Here is a 17,160-nt window from a genome sequence, read left to right on the forward strand (position 1 = left end):
TGGTAATATGGCTTTTAAAATATTTAAGCCCTTCTCCTTTATACCCCTTGTCATTAACTGGTAAATTACTAATTTATTTCCTATTAGAATTTATATAGTTTGCAGCAATTAAGAAGAAAGGCATAATTGCTGACAAACCCAGGGCACTATTTAAATCACTTCCTTGTTGACAACATATTTCTCTTTCCTCAAACTGAATGTCACTGAAATCTGATTTGTGCAGAACCCTTGTGGACGAGCGCGCTGCACCTGTCACCTGGGCGCTAGCATTCTGCTAAGGATCAATTTACATAACCTCATTTAATGGTTCATAAATCATACCCATTAAGCCCAGCTAACAGGAACCAAGGGTTCTAATTTATGCTGCCTTTCATAGCAGAAAATTGGGAGGCTGGAGCTTGTGGATAAAGAACCCAGGTCTTGCCTTTGATTGTTGATTGTGATGGTAAATGTATGGATGATGAGAACACATTTTCACTTTATTGATTTCCTGCCAAAGCACAGCATGCTTTATTGTGAAAGGGTGCCTTTTGGCAGCAATGCTAAAAGTGGCAGTTGTTTAGGAGCCCTTTGCCAAGATTAGGTCTAAGACAATACAGAGTGGTAAATACTAAAATAATATCAAGCTGAAATGTTATTCTTTAAAAGAAAAAAAAGAACCTCTAACCTTTTGGAAATCAGTGACCTTTTCTCCTCAGCAGCACCCCTCCCCCCCAAAGCATGGGAAGCCAAGAATCAGGACAAGATGGTTTTAAGAAATGAAAAAAAAAAAAAAAAAAACAAAAACAATGTTTCCATACACTGCCCTAAGTCACTTGCTGATGGTAGTGCATGCAAAATAATGCAGATGTCTAGAATCCTTCAGATAATGACATTTCAGCCAGCGTGCTTGACTGGGCCAAGTCTGCAGACTCCACACTATCTCTTCTGCTGCAAACTGCTTTTTGGTTGACAATCGGAAGCACCATTTTTCTTTCTATTTCATTTTCCCCTCTGGGTCAAGATATTGTATCCAACTATATATAGTTCTCTGCAAAATGCAATATATAAAAGGTCATCTTCTCACAAGTGCTTGGGCTGGATTTCAAAATAGCAAAAGTGGTCCCAAGATCATTTTCCAGATGAAAAACATCTCTTAAGTATTGCTGAGGCATATTGATTCCCTTCTCTCATCTCAATTCTGCCCAAAATGGACAATGTATATTCTCATTTTAGCTTGTTCTCAAAATCTTTGTTAAACATGATGATTTTTTCCTGATAAAATGTAGTGCATTTCCCCCTATCTCTCTCCTCAAAGCAGGCTTTTCCAAAACACTTCGACTTTTATTCCAGGTTGGATGTTGCTGTGCTACTTGTTAACACTGTGGACTCCTCCCCAGCCCCATCTTTAAATTCTAAACCTGCCATGTAGGATACTGGTTGGCACCAAGCAAGAACCAGAAGCAAACTTGGGAATCACTTCTGCCTGGCCTGCTTTTTCACCCAACGTGAAATGTCCCCTGCTTTGTTACTAGTCCTTCTTCATAGCAATGATATCTATATCTTCCCTGTTATCTAAGAGGGTTTATCTACAGTTAAATGAACTGTATGGCTAGTGCTACGAACAGACTGTAAGTAGGTATATAGAGTTTGAGTGTATCCAGAACACCTTACCTTCATTCTCCTGGTAACAAATCCCTCTTTTCCCAGGGGAACCCATTCTATATGATAAAGATGGGGTTGACCCTGCTCTCTAACTCCATCCAAAGGTATAGGCCCCAAAACCAGGCCTGGACAGTAGGATACCCATGCCCCCTGGCCACACTGAGTAGGTCAGGAATGAGCATTGGGCAGGACCTGGGAGTTGTCTGGAATTGCCATCAGGGAAGATCAGCTCTGTTCTGTGAAGTCATTAATCTGGTAGTGGATAGGGTATGTACAAGAAATGGAGGGAGAGTGACAGAGCTTCAGTAATGTCATTTGAGCCCCTGGATCCAGCCACAGCTAAAGTTGGGTGCACCTCTGGACTTGCTAGCTTAGTGAATCCATAGATTCTACCCCTCCCCTTTTTTATTAAGTTAGATTGAGCTAGGTTTCTGTCATTAGAAATCCTAAAAGTTGGACTTAATACACAAAGGACCTCAATACAGAAAAATTGTATAAATGTGGAAAACTGAACCTTTTTTGTACTGGGGTGAGAAGATCCAGGTTCCATTCCTGATATTGCCACTTAATCTCACTCAGTTTCAGTTTTCTCATTTGAAAAAAGTTGGGGGGGGGGCCTATACCAAAGGATTTGTAAGACCCTTTCCAAATCTACATTTACTCCTTCATTTATCTATTCCTTTATTCATTCATTCATGTAACAAACATTTATTGAGAGTCTATTGACTGGCATTATACTATGCCTAGTATAGTGCCAGTCAATAGGATAGATACAGAGGTGAACAAAACAGAAAAAAAAAAAAATCTTGCCCTCACAGACCTTACATTCTAGTTAGTAGAGGCAGACACACAAATAATTAGAGAAGTATCATGGAAGGGTTGGCATTTTAGATAGTACTCTAATTATCTATTACTATATAACAAACCTCCCCAAACTTAGTGGCTTAAAAACAACAAGCATTTGCTATTCTTCTAATTCTGTGAGTCAATGGTTTGGACTGAGCTCAGCTAGGGGGCCCTTTTTCTGACCTTGTGACAGTAAGTCATCTGGCAGATTGACTGGGGCTGGAGAGTCTAAGATGGTTTCCCTCAAGTATCTAGGGCTTTGATGCAGGCTGTCTGCCCAGCCTCTCCCTTGATGTGGGCTCTCATCCTTCAGTGTTTAGCCTAGGCTTCTTTGCTTAGCTGCAGGAGCATCCCAGGAGAGTAAAGGCAGATACCACAAAGTCTCTTGAGGTCTGAGCCCTGAAATGCACAAGCATCATTTCCATCACCTTCTGTTGGTCCAAATTAGTCAGAAGGCCAACTCAGATTCAAGAGGTGGAGAAGTAGATTCCACCTCTTGATGAGAAGAGCTGCAAAATATTATGGCTATGTTTTTCAATCCACCGTAGGTTGGATGGCCAGAGAAGACCTCATTGGAAAGAAGATATTTGTGTAAAGGCCTGAGCTATGCATTTGTTTGGGGGAAGAACATTCCAAGCAGAGGGAATAAGTGTAAAGACCCTGAAGTGGAAGCAGGAGGAAATGCAGGAAGCAGAAAAAGGAGGCCAGTGTGGTGGAATGAGCAAGGTGGGGAGTAGGAGCGGATGAGCTCAAGGTGACAATGGGGAGCTGGGCCTTGTAGAGGCCTCTGCCTTTGAGCTAAAGGAGGGGCCACTAGGGAGTTTTGAGCAAACAAGTGACACAGTGGAAAAGGATCACTCTAACTGTTGTGTTTGAATAGACTAAATGGGTAAAGAGTGAAGGGAGATCGGTTAGGAGACTATTGCAATGATGCAGGAAAAGTAAAGAGAAGGGGGTGACTTGGCCTAGGTAGCAGTGGCAGAAGTGATGAGGAGTGATCTGATTCTGGATGTACCAATATATTAAAGGTAGAAATAATAGAATTTGCTGATATGGTGCGTGAAAGAAAGAAAAAGAAAAAAGTCAAGAAAAAAGAGAAAGCAGTTGAAAGAATGGAATTGCCAATCATTGCAGTGGTGAAGACTGTAGGAGGAACAGGTTTGGGAAGGAGATTGGGAGCTTTGTTTTGGACATGTTGCATTTGAGATGTCCGATAGCGATACAAGCAGTGATGTTGAGTAGGCAGTGGCCATTTCATCAGGTTATTATGAGTGTCCACTACAACAGTATGACATGCTATGCAAATATATTTTTTAGTAGATTCCTATAAACACAGTAGAGTTTGTATTTATGTTGGCATTTTCCTGAGGGGCATATCCACCTGTTATAGATTTCCAGGTACATTTGCCTGTAACTTTCATAAGCTTTCAAAAACTTGCCAACTATTCTAAAAAATTATCAAATTGCTGTTTTTTCATTGCATTCTTTAAAATCAAATCTATTGATTTTTTTTTTTTAAATCCTCCTTGTCCAACTGTTTTAAACCTAACCTTAATTTGGAAAGAAAGAACAAGGTGAGCCAATGAAGCATTGTATTACAGAAACCAAACCCAGTGGTAGAGATTCAATAATATGGATTATAGTTTCTGAGTGCTTATCCTGTGCCAGACTGTTGACAAGCACTGGGGATATGGAAGTCAATAAAAAAGTACCTAGTCTAAAGGGTTCACATTTTAGTGGAAAAAGCAGATGGTTATAGATTATTATAATATATGAAATTATTACATCTATGGTAGAAATATGCATAAGAAGCACAGGAGAGGGACGCCTTGCCAAGCTTGTGAAATGATCAAATTGAGGAAGCTTTCCAAGAAATATGATGCCTGAATTTGAGAAAGGATAAATGGAAATTGGCCAAGGGAAGGAAGGGTGCATTTCAGGCAAGGAGGACAGTTCAATCAAAGGCCAATGGCAAGAAATAATTTGGTGCATTTAGGAAACTATAGTTCAGTGCAGCTGAACCACAAAGTTTGAGACAGGAGCACAAGGAGCAACTTAGAGGTAGGCAGGAAGCTCACCCTGGAAGGCCTTCTATGCCTTGGGAAGACCTTGACTTGCATCCTGGAGGTGATGGGGAGACACTGAAGGTTGAAAGAAAATGAATTAAATGGCAAGATTTATGTCTGGGAAAGATCACTGTGGTGGTTGGATCAGGGTAGGGGGTGTGGGTGTCAAACAGGAAAGTGAAAGGGGCTTCTGCAGTGGCCCTAATGAGAGGACGGGGTGGAGGAAGGGGGCGAAGTTGGGAATGGAAAAAAGGGAAGAAGCTGAGAAATCTTTAAGATTATTAGGACCAAATGACTAATGCGGATGGAGGGCTGAAGGAGAGAGTTTCAGGGTAATAGTACCACTAACCGATACAGAGAAATTCAGGAACAGGAACTCATTCTGGAAAAGGAGATGAACTCAGGTAGAGGCTGCGGTGAGCCGGGATATCCGCATATTACCTTCATTTAGTCTGTACAATAGCCCTGTGTTTGAGGCTAAAAATGGTGACTAGATTTGCTCATGGTTACCCAGGACCAGGATTACAAACCCGGCCTTCTTGATTCCAGTCATCACCATCCCATTTCTTCAGCCTACAAGCCCATGTGGCCCCTTGAGGTTATGTGGAGATAGAGTGGTTAAAAATATGATGATTCATCAAGTACTTTTTCAGCCCCTAAAAATCTTAAGTTGCCCTGGTAACCTAAAGATGAATTGGAGACAGACCCTACCCACCATATTCCAATGGATATATAAACATACTACAATTGTGGTACCTATACTCAATGGTATACAAACTGTGGTGGGTCTTAAAACGTGTGGAATTTGGATACAGATACAGGATGCAGGTGGCAGTGGGAAAGGTATTCCAGATGAATGGAGCCCAGGAATAAAAACAGGGAGATGGGAATATTTGCCAATGGCTTTGGGCAGGTGTAGATGCAGAAACTCCGAACAGTCTGATTGAGTTGGCACAGAAGGTGCATTAAGTGGGAAGAGTGAAAAATGAATTCACAAGGTAGTTTGGAGCCAGTTTGTGAAAGACCTGGAGTGAGTTGGCTTGGTCAGTGAGTTCCTCCAGGTTGAGACCCTTCCACAAAGGAAGTCAAGGAATGCAGGAAGTAGGCACTGGTTTCAGTCTGTGAGCAATATTCACTATTTCAGAAAGTGTAAAACATTAGACTTTTTTGCTTTTGGTTAGAATTATGCATCCCCTTTTCCTAGAGAAACTCTGGTTAGATCCTGTTGACAAGAATCTGGGCTTGAATGTTGCTGCGTTCATAAGCATTTCTGGGATGGCACTGGGACAGCTGGCTCCGATCTCGGATCTACAGGTCGGCAGCCACTGCAGAGCATTTCCCAAGCATTAACTTCATTTCTTTTCACGTTGTAGATTGGTGATTTTATAATATTATTGTGCAACCCTGATAACCATTGGTTATTGATGAAAACCTGATTCAATATTGAAGTGAAAATTGCACCAACACTTACTAAATGATGTTTGTTTGGTACACATGGGTTTTCAAAATATGGCATCCATAGGCAGTGTGTATGTTGTTGAGGGAAGTGAATGAAAGAAATCCTTTGTGGAAAGATTAGGTAATACTAGTATATGTCCTGCCATGAGGACATTTCATAAAGAAATCTTTTAACTTGAATTGATTGCTGTTAGTTAAAATTAATAATAAAAGATATAGATCTTTTATTGTAATTCTTTTTGGACCTAGATGGGGCATAAATTATAAGTAACAATGTACAATATATCTGATTTTTTTTTAGTTGTTACATAGTTTTGTTATGTCAGGGGGGAAAAGAGGGAGAAAACAGTTTTCTTGCTTTTGCTTTTGAACTTTTCTATAAATTGTTTTTAGAGTCATTAACCTGATGAAATTATTTTTCAAGCTACTAAAACTTCCAAAGGTCATAAATATACAAAATAGGGGATTAATTGATATATTATGGAACATCTGTAACTGGAATACTATATAGCCATTAAAGATAATAATGTAAAACATTTATTGAGTGAACAAATTTAAACTGCAAGACATGATATGATTATGTTTTTAAAAATGTGTGTGTGCGTGTGTGTGAATATACACATATGCGCTTAGGAAGAAATGGAAGAACATAGACAAAATTTTTAAAAATAATTATTTCCAAGTGGTGAAATATAAGGGTTTTATTCTAAAAATGTATTTCTATTTTATATTTATGTATAATGAGCGTGTGTTGTTTGTATGATTTTTACTACTTGACACAAGAATTAAAGAAAAAGACATAAATATGGTAAAGTTACTTTTTATACCAGACATTCTAACTTTGGCTCAATGGACAAGATGGGTGTTAGTAAAAGGCAGCTGAGACCCTCCCAAGTGTTTCCTTTAACTACCACGTCTGACAGGGGCCTGAGGGCTGCCTTTTGGCCATCCTGGGTCTCACATTGAATCCTTTTTCATGAAACCCCTATTAACATCACCAAGGACCGGGGTTCTAAGAAATCCAATTTGTGAAACCTTATCTAGACATTTTCAAAATTACAAATCACAGCCATCAAAACCCTTCTAGAAATCACCTTCCTGCAACAAAACTGATTAAATACATTGTGGTGGGGAGGGAAGGGCTGACAGAGGTAAAGGAGGTGAAGAATTGTTAATGGAAACTATAATTGAGCAACCTGGGAAATAGAAACCCTTTTCTTTTTTGTTCTCATCTTGTATCTTACAAACCAGTGCTACAACAGGTTAATAAAAGAGATTTGGTTGCATCTGCCAGATTGAACTGTTAAAAACTTTCATTTAGGAGATTTTGTAATACTTTTTATGCAGGAGAGTTTGTCACGATAAGAATTAACTTCCCTCTCTCTTTGCAGTGGAAGCACATTTTTAGAGTTAGATTTACTGATGGCCTTCTTTATTTATGACCTTATTCTCTTGCTTTCTGCCAAATCTAGAGTACAGTTAGGGGTTCCCCTGAGTCAAGAGGCTGAGGAAGCACCTTGAGGTCTCAGGAGTTGAGTGACATTTCAGGAACAATGCAGAAATAAATTTCAAAGATTTATCCACTTAGGGCATTAGCATTATGTTTGATATCATCAAATAAATAATATTCTCTATCAGTACAGATATTATTTTATTAATGTTGATTTTCCTTGATCACAGAAAACGCATTCTTCCTCTTTAGGGAATGATTTTTGGTCAGCTGATCTTGTGAGAATAGAGAGGTTTGAGAACAGTGATGTCTGTGTTTCTTCTTTTAAATCAAAATAGCCCTGACATCATTTAGCAATTGGATTATATGAAAAATCCCAACACAGCATAGCTCTTCTATTGAAATTGGATTGATTTCTTTAGAGACCATCTGATCTCAACGGCAGTCTGTAAAAAATTCTCTAGACCTTGAAAGAAACTAAAATTAATGGATTTTTAAAAAATCTAAGCTCTCAGTTTTTCAAGCATGAAAATATCCCTCTTCCCGGTAATTTGCATCTAAAAACAAAAGTGAAATTGTACGTGTCTGTACATACGAAAAACTTAATACTTCACTCTTAGGCTGAACTTTTTGATTTCGTTATTAACTAAAGAGAATTACCATATTTTCAAACATACGAAAATTTTCATTGAAATACCCCACCACCCAAAAAAAAACAAAGTTCCCTGCATTGTATATACTTTTCTTTAAAAAAATGAAGTGCATACTTTTTAGAAAAGGAATTATAATGTGTCTTCCACACTTATAATGTGAAGAAACTCATTAGATATCCCTCTAACCCTATGTTAGGACTCTAAACTGGGAAGCATATGTCCTTCTCTTAAAGCAATTTGAAGTCAAAAGATAAAATTTAGAGACATTTACTATAAACAGTGATTATATTATAGTGATAATTCAAGTTACAAAGAGATTTATTATAAAGTTTTTTAAATTAGTGAACTTCTTTAAAAGTTTTAAATCAATTTAATTTTGAAAACTTTTTTTATCTTTTATAAATATACATTATGTGGAGCAACATTTCTCAAACATCAGTCTTTTGCATACCACATTTTTTTTCCACATCTGCACATCAGTTGTTCATTATTTATGTTATGGTTTTCTTTAAAAAGAACTTAAACCAATTCACTTTTGTTGTTGTTTTTTTAATTTAGACTCATCCTAAGAAATAGCATCCATAAAATTATATGTTTAAGTATATTGATCATTAATTTTTCTGATACAAAATGAAGTTATAACCATTAAAGTAAGTATTTTGATGCATATACTCTCAGGAACCAATGGTACGTATATCCTAGTTTGGAAAATGTTGGCATTAAAAAGGTATTTCTATATCTCCTTGCCTTTTGTTTTGTTTTGAAACAGGGTCTCGCTCTGTTGCCCAGGCTAGAGTGCAGTGGTGTGATCATAGCTCACTGCAACCTCTAATTCCTGGACTCAGTGATCTTCCTGCCTCAGCCTTCCAAGTAGCTGGGACTACAGATGTGTACCACCACACCCAGCTAATTTTCTTTCTTTCTTTCTTTCTTTTTTCTTTTTAGAGATAGGTCTTACTGTTGCCCAGGCTGGTCTCCAACTCCTGCCCTCAAGCAATCTTCTCACCTTGGCCTCCCAAAGTGCTAGGACTACAAGTGTGAGCCAACATGGCCCGCCTCTCTTTGTCTTTTTAAAAGGGTCACATGAGTCTTCTTGTTTGTAGGTGGCATATGTGGAGTAAGCTTTGTCCTACACCTTCCACTGTTAACTGGGGGTTGTGCTTCAGTCTGCAGTCTCCTAGGCTAAAGGCCCATGCTGAGACCTTGGAATGAAGGACCACATATCCCAGCATTCCCAGAGCAGGCTCTGCACACCAGCAGCAGCTCTCTGCCCCCGCAGCTCCTCTCTGCTCAGGATAGGGATTCCAACTTACTGCGTCTCCCATTCTTATGGTGATTTGGGCTCTATGTAGAAAACAGGAGTTGCCTACTTTTCCAAGTCTCTGTAATTACCTTTTATTTTTTTAAAAATAGATCCAAACCAACTTGGCAATATGTATCAAAAGCCTTAAAACTGCATGTGTTTTGACCTACCAATTCTACTTTTAAGACTCTATTCTAGGAAATAATCAGAGATTTGGACAAATTAATTTACAAGTATGTTGATTGCAGTATTGTTTATAATAATGACCATAAGGAATGTGAGAAACAATCTGAACTATAGGAGACTGATTAAAGTGTTATACAGACATGTGATGGCATATTAGGTAGATATTTAAAAAATCGAGTTACATGACTTACAAAAATGTTTGTGACATAGTAAGTAATACATAAAGGCCATAGGGAATATGGGAACTCTCTGTACTTTCTATTTATTTTTCTATAAACCTAAAACTGCTCTAAAAATAAACTCTATTAATTTTATAAAACTATGCAAACTATAAATAAATAAATTAATAAAGTTGCAAAGCAGTATGTTTTATACCATCACTATTTATAAAGCCAAAAGCCTATATTCCAAAATATTAGTAGTGGTTTTCTCTTCCAGGATTATGAATGATACTAATTTTCTTCTTTATGCATCTTTATATTCTCCTAATTTCTAAATGATAAACATAGTAATCCTAAAATCAGAAGAAGAAAACTAAACAAGCAATAAGTATTATTCTTAAAAAAAAAAAAAATTGAATGGGAGTAGCTTTGGAGAGACTAAAGTCCTGCCTGGCTGAAAACTAGTCCAGATTTCAGGAACTAGATGGAGAAAACTCGGGACTAAGTGAGCCCTGTCCCTGAACTTAGTCAAATTTATCAAGGGAAAAAATGTCTTCAGAAGAACAGTTTATAATTCCTAGAAGAATTCTTTAGAATGTCAGACTACTTTAAAGACCTGGACCCCACTGCAGCTTACCTTGTGCTGTCTATGGTACCTTAACATATACCATCCCCTCCTGCAGTGACCTCTCAGAAGTCCCATGGCCTCTTAAAAGAGGTGGTCTTGGGCAGCAAGGACAGTCTGGAGAGATGGGAGCTGGATTTTTAAAGGTTTGCTCTGGGCTTAATGGAGAGACTCTAGTTTTTCTCGAGTATGCTTCCACCAGTTCCTCTGAGAAGGGGAAAAGGCCAGGATTCCTGAGAGAAACCCTGTTCAGGAGTGAAGTTTTTATCTTTGATCCAGATCTCTACCTACTGATTTGAAAATATCTTCAGTGTATGTTGTTAAGGAAGAAAAACTAGGCTCAGAACAACACATAGTATGCTAATTTTAGTTAAGAAAAAGATGGAAAAAAACAACAAATATTAATATATATGTGTATGTATGTAGGTAGGTAGGTATGTATTTACGTACATTTCTGTAAAGAAACTAAATATTCTTTAAGAATATACAAGAAACTAGTAAAAGGATTTACCAAAAGTGGGGTTGGGAAATGAAGTGGACAGAGACATAGCTATGAGCTACCAGCAAATTTTCTCAATGAATGTGTTTTATATCATTTTGAGTTTTGAACTATGTGACTATATGTCCACTAAAAATAAATAAAATTCTGCCAAAGATTAGGGGAAAAATAAGAAAATTGTCTCTGTTATGGGGATTGCCGTATGCATTGCCCTCAGAAATCCAGTGTGGGAGGGCAAGAGACGGGAAGACTTCCAGGTGGCACAGCATCTCCATCACAAGTCATTTTCATCACAAGGTGGGGGAATGATCGGAGATCTCTTTTGAGGAACAGAATGTGGCCACACTGGAGGTCAGCCTCACAGTACGCTGAGAATCTATTTGGTATCTTATCAGATTCTGACCCTTGTACCCACCCAAGTGTTTGGGCCCAGAGCTACTCCTCCACTAGAGGGTCCAAAAAGGCATTTAGCACCTGGGGTATAAGCTACTGACCTGCAGCTCCAGGATGCACAGAACCTGGGTCTAAAACAAAGCACCTGTAGCTGGGCTCAAGGTACAGGCCAGTTCCAGATTAAGTGGGTGTGACCTGTGCTTTTTCCTCTAATTCAACAGCCCTGGGGGATCTGCTACTTCTAATGTGCTTCACTTTTTTATAGGCATGAAGAGATTGAAAGATGTGACTCATATACCTATAGGGATATGTGTTATGTTTGCATGGACACAGTCAATTCTTGGTTACTCATAAGTGGAATTATCCAGCTGGCAAAGATAGGGTCAGTCAGAAGAGGGTTGGGGCTGGATACAGAAAATCTGAATATATGCATATAAAGGATAAAATAGCGAGTGTATAGAGGAGGAAGAAGAGTGGGATTAACTGCATGCCAAGAACAATAGAAAGGGTTCTGCTGCTTCCTTTTCATTAACCTGGATATAGAGAAGTGAGATCAGAAGCCATAAAAGTTTAGGTATCGGAAGGACATTAGAAATAATCTAGTGGAGCTGCTTCATTTCATAAACAAGGAAACTGAATCTAAAACATCTATGTGGTTGGTGGAGGGAAAGTACATATATGCACACAGACATAACATATATGTGTTATCCATTCACATGAATCCTTTCCCATTTCTCAGGCAACTTAACTTACCCTCAGTTTCCTTTAAAATATTGTTATTTACTCATTCCCATTGCCAAAATGAGTCATGAACACCAGGCTTCTATGTCCATTTATTGTTTTTAAGCAACTGCCAAACACTGTAGAAATGGTTTAATTTACCTCCAGAATTTGCCAAAAAAAAAAACCAATGATGACTGAAACCAGTAATGACTATTTTCTATTTTCTTTTCCCTAAGTAATTGACCATTAATTATAATATCAATAGGCAGTGGGTAAGGAAAGCAGACCCATGCAAGGGCTACATTTCATTTGTAACTGTTTTGTATATATCATAAATCTCTAATATTGAGCTATTGTCACCCATGATGAATTATTGTAAGCATGTCAGCACATGGTGGAAGTCAAGTACATTCAAATACTACTCAGTCAGAATTGAATTTGGCATGATAGTCTCATAAAAGGGGGCTCAATTGAGAGTTTCCACTTGCCTGCTCTAAACTTGTCACTTGTAGGTGCTAAAGAGCTTGTTGTGTTGGTTTAATTAGTCAACAAATCGGTCCTTACTTGATTGCGTGGTCGTATCACATATGTTAACACTTCAGTGTTTGATGGAGATATTAACAAGTGACAAGAGTCTCTTGGTCTGTGGACTTTAAAGAAGAGAAGCTCTTCTATATTATTTCATTTGGCCCTGCCAATATTTATTAGATCATGCAGCCCTCAGGCTGCCAGTTAAAGAAAGACAACACAAACATTTTTCAGGGTTATGCTCATCTGTATCCCAAAGAAGGGTCACAGAACAATCGATGGGAGAAGAGCAGAAGAAAGATAAGTGCTTTCTTCCACTGCTTACAAATTCATTATTTGATACAGTTTGCTGCAGACCTCCTTTGAGTTTTTTTTCACTTAAAGATAATTTATGACAAGAACAGAGAGGTTCTTGAAAATGCTATAGCAACTGAAGCTGAATGATACCACTCTGGTGCAAGACTTGAGTCACTGGAGGTTGGTAAATAGGAGGTTTGCATTTGTATGAAGGACTGTATTAAGCATTCACCCATGGTGGGTAAAATACTCATATTAATAGCCAAGAAGAGACAAAAGGAAAAAAATTCAATAATCAAAATGATGACTCCCAGAAATGGGGGTAGGGGTAAAAACTTGGTACCCTGAAAGTTTGCAAAAGACCAGTCTATTCACTTTTTCTATAGCAGGACAAACAAAAGGGCAGTGCATACTTTAAAGGACAGGCTTCATTTGTTCTGTCACAACTCTGTTATGGCTTTTATCTGTGCATTAGTAAGAATCAGGTCTCCACACCATGTGCAGTCATGATGTGAAGTCCTATAGTAGGACATTGCTTTGCAAAAAAACATTTAAATGACTGCTAACAATTCAAATGTTGCTGGCAGTGACTTAACCAATGAGGATAGCAGGACTTAAAATTATGAGTGAAGAGTTTTCTGTTAAGATTCCCCAGTGGGAACTTTTAAAATCCAATGTATTTATCTTTGTTAGGAAACTGCCTGAAAACTAAAAGATCCTTGTCTCCTTGCCTCATGAAATACAGAATTTGCCATTCCTCTCCTTAGAAGAACTCATGTCAATTTGCCCAGTATTTAATTATGTGGTGGTCACTGTGTTTGGTGGGTGGGACACCGACCCTTATCTCTTCCTTAACTACCACGTGGTAACCTGGGCCTGGCCTAAGGGTTCACCTACTGACAACTGGGAGTCCATGAGTAGCTGAAACAACAGTGTCTTTACACAAACTTCCTTTATACACATACAGGAAGAGCATAAATAGCAATAGGTTAAGGAAGATTTTTACCTAGCTTAAAAGAAATAACTCTTCAACTGTTACAGCGTCTTCCCAAGGTCATTCCATTTTAGCCAAGCCCTGGACTTGGAGCAGCTGCAGGGTCCACAATAATGCTGTTTTCCGCTCTCAGGCCAGCACAGAGAGAGTTCATCGCTTACCTTCTCCTCAGCTTTTGCTCAACCTAAGCGGCAAGCTAAATCACCTTTAGAAAGTGATTAAACTTCATAACTTCCTCACCCAGCCCCCAACATCACAAATACATTTCATTAAAGTTACAAATCCACTCCCCAAACCAGCCAATCAGGTTTTACAGGGAAGCAGGGCTTCTTCAATGAATGCTCGTTGATTAATTGATTGATTGACTAGGGCAAATTATGGGTGTTAGCCTAACCGATAGAAACAAAAAATGATTTGACTGAGTGACAGTGTTAATAGTGAAAGGTTAAAGAGGGCAAGATGGGGTGCCGTGTGGGGTAGAACAAATTGATGTGAAGAATGTGAAAGCTTTGGGAGAATATTTTCTTTGGAGGGGTAAGAGATGGGAAATGGGTTGGTTGGCCTGCAAAAGATACGGGTACCCTCAGTGAAAGAATTTTTCTGCACTGAGCTCTAAAGAAAAAAAGAAGAAAGGCAAAGGATACAGAGAATAAAAAGCCATTTGATGTTAGGTGAAGAGGGAGGATTAGGGGGAGGGGAAGGGGAGTAAAGGCTGTTTAAGGGAAGCAAAGGGAGGAAGAAGGGAATCAGGCCCTGTGTGACTTAATTTAAGGCTCAAACTCCTAGCATTTCTCATTTTTTGCTATTACCACCATGCCGTAAATAATATCCTTGTATATTTTATAGCTTGGTTGGTGTACTTTAGAAAATTACTGGGGGAATGGAAAGAGAAGAACCTTCCTTACTACTTTTTGTGATTCTATAATGTTGGAATTTTATATAATCAAAACACATTACTTTCACAGTCAGAAAAAAATAATGCAGAAAAATTAAATTAAAAAAAAAACAACTCTTGGAGCTGTGACTATCTGCAAAGAGAAGAAAGTAGACATAGCAAATAAGAGGTTTAGTGAAATAAAACAAGTCATGGCTATTAAAATGTTTTTATTTCATTTAGGAAAATTTACTTCAGCTTACACAAGTGGTTTACTCTTTAAGCATCTCTACTTTCAGAAAAGTTTGTAATCTTCTTCAGTTTTTTGCTTGCTGACTAAACATTTTCCCCAAAGTGGTGGAAAAACCTTATTTCAATTATTTCTCCAGTGCCGTACCTCCACAGGATGGGAAACTGTTCTTGTAAGTGCAATGTCCTGACAGAAAGCAGATCCGTGGTTTCCTGAAGCCAGGGATGGGGGAGGGGACCGAATGCAAAGGGACCAGGGGAACTTATTGAGGTGACAGAAATGTTCTATATCGCGATTGAGGTGGTTACACGATGGTATACACTTGCAAAAACTTATCAAATATATGCTTAAAATCAGTGAATTTTATTGTATATAAATGATACCTCAACAAAACTACTTTTAAATTGCTTTAATAGTAAGTGAACTAATAACTTTTTTGGTGCTCATTTGCAAGAATATTCTATTAAGAAAACAGGATTCTCTTCAAAAATCCAAAAGCTAGTATCAAGTGGTGTGTTAGATTTGAAGAGCTGAAAGAACTTTATGTACTTAAATGCCATTTTAATATATTTGAATGTAGCATAGAAAGAAAAAAAATACATTTTCTAAAATTACACATTTTTATTCAATACTTCTTTAGTTCTTTTCTCTTTTAATTTCCCTGGGGGGAGCAGGGAACTCATTCTGGTACTGATATTTTGATTAAAAACAAATATCTACCCATTCATTAAAAGTTTCTCTCATATAAAGGAATTCAGTTTTTTTTGATTGGTGCTAGACTCACAGACAGACAGAAATAAGCTGCCATTCTCCTATTTGATAGCCAGACGCTGCCAGTTGTAGCCAGGGCAGTCATGCTGTTAAATTAGGTCTAATGAAGGAGTAATTGCTTTAGATATAGTGAACCGTTTCAAAGAAAACAAGGATTCTAATTGATTTGCAATTTGTTTGGCACATTGCATTGTCTGCGGCTATTGATTAGTCTTCTGAATTTCACACTGCATGTGTTTCCCTTTATTAAGGGAATAACAGGTTACTGATTACTTTCTTTCTGGGTTTAATGTAGCGGTTAATGTCTACTTTGTTCTTGTGTCATGTCACAGGCGAGGAAGGAATAATAGGCAAGTGGGTGGCCCTTTGCTAAGCAACTTCCCTGCTGCTCTGAGCTGTGTGCTCTGAGACAGGCTGAAAAGCAGATCAAGAGAAAGGGTTAGAATAGCAGGACTCACAAGTTAAGGCCTGAGTCAGGCTAGACCCAGCTCGAAACTTGGCTTTCCCCTCCCAGTCAAAGCATAGCATGGGATGAAGCAGCTGGTGGTAGATTTGTTCTTGTATCATTTGATTATCTGTAGACAGGATATGAATCTATGCCCATTGTTTTGCTTAATAGGTATGCATACTAAATGGGCACAGAAAAAGAATATTTGAGGTTGAGGCCTTTTGGTTCATTTAACCCTTTGGAAAGTGACATTTTGTTGGCACCTGGGAAGCACTTGTTGCTGAGGTGTCGATATGATCATCAAAATGGCTCTTATGTTTATACCAACTGCAGGGGAGGGAGAAAAAGTTCTCAGGGTTGCAGTCATTTCATTGCCCTCAAAGCACAGCAGGAATTATTAGCTTACCCTGTCGTGCCCTTTTGTTTTCCTAGGGCTTTGCTCCTCCAGCAGATACTCATTTAAGGGGAATCCACTGCTTTCTGAAATGTGTTTTGCAATGGTGCACAGAACGGGCACTCACTTAGGGGATCTAATCCTTTCATGGCTCAGCTTGTTAATGTATCAAACTGCTGAAAACGGGAAATGGATTCTTTAATGAGACTGGTCCCTTCATGGCTTTATTCTCCTGGCCCAACCCCCAGGCATTCATTCAAGTCCCCCCACCAGGATCAGGCACCCCCACTTCCTACCCAGAAGGACCCATTTTCCAGTACACAGTCCCCCATCTCTAGGCCCTGCCCTGCCCCACGACTTTCCCAAAGCCCTTGGAAGCTCACAAATAACAAAGGAGCGTGGGCAGTAAAAGGTTCCTTTTTCTGTAGCAGTTACCTCCTTCCTAGGCCTGAGCCCATCTTTTCCTGAGCTCCCAATCTCACCAACAAGGTTGTAAAGAAGAGTTTTTTCCTGCTAAGTTGCAAAGTAGCAAACACCCAGGGATTGCTTCTAAACTTATCCATAAACAAGTTTGATATACCATCCAACATATTTATA

Source organism: Eulemur rufifrons, chromosome 2 (genome assembly GCF_041146395.1).
Source record: "Eulemur rufifrons isolate Redbay chromosome 2, OSU_ERuf_1, whole genome shotgun sequence".
NCBI classification, from domain to species: Eukaryota; Metazoa; Chordata; class Mammalia; order Primates; family Lemuridae; genus Eulemur; species Eulemur rufifrons.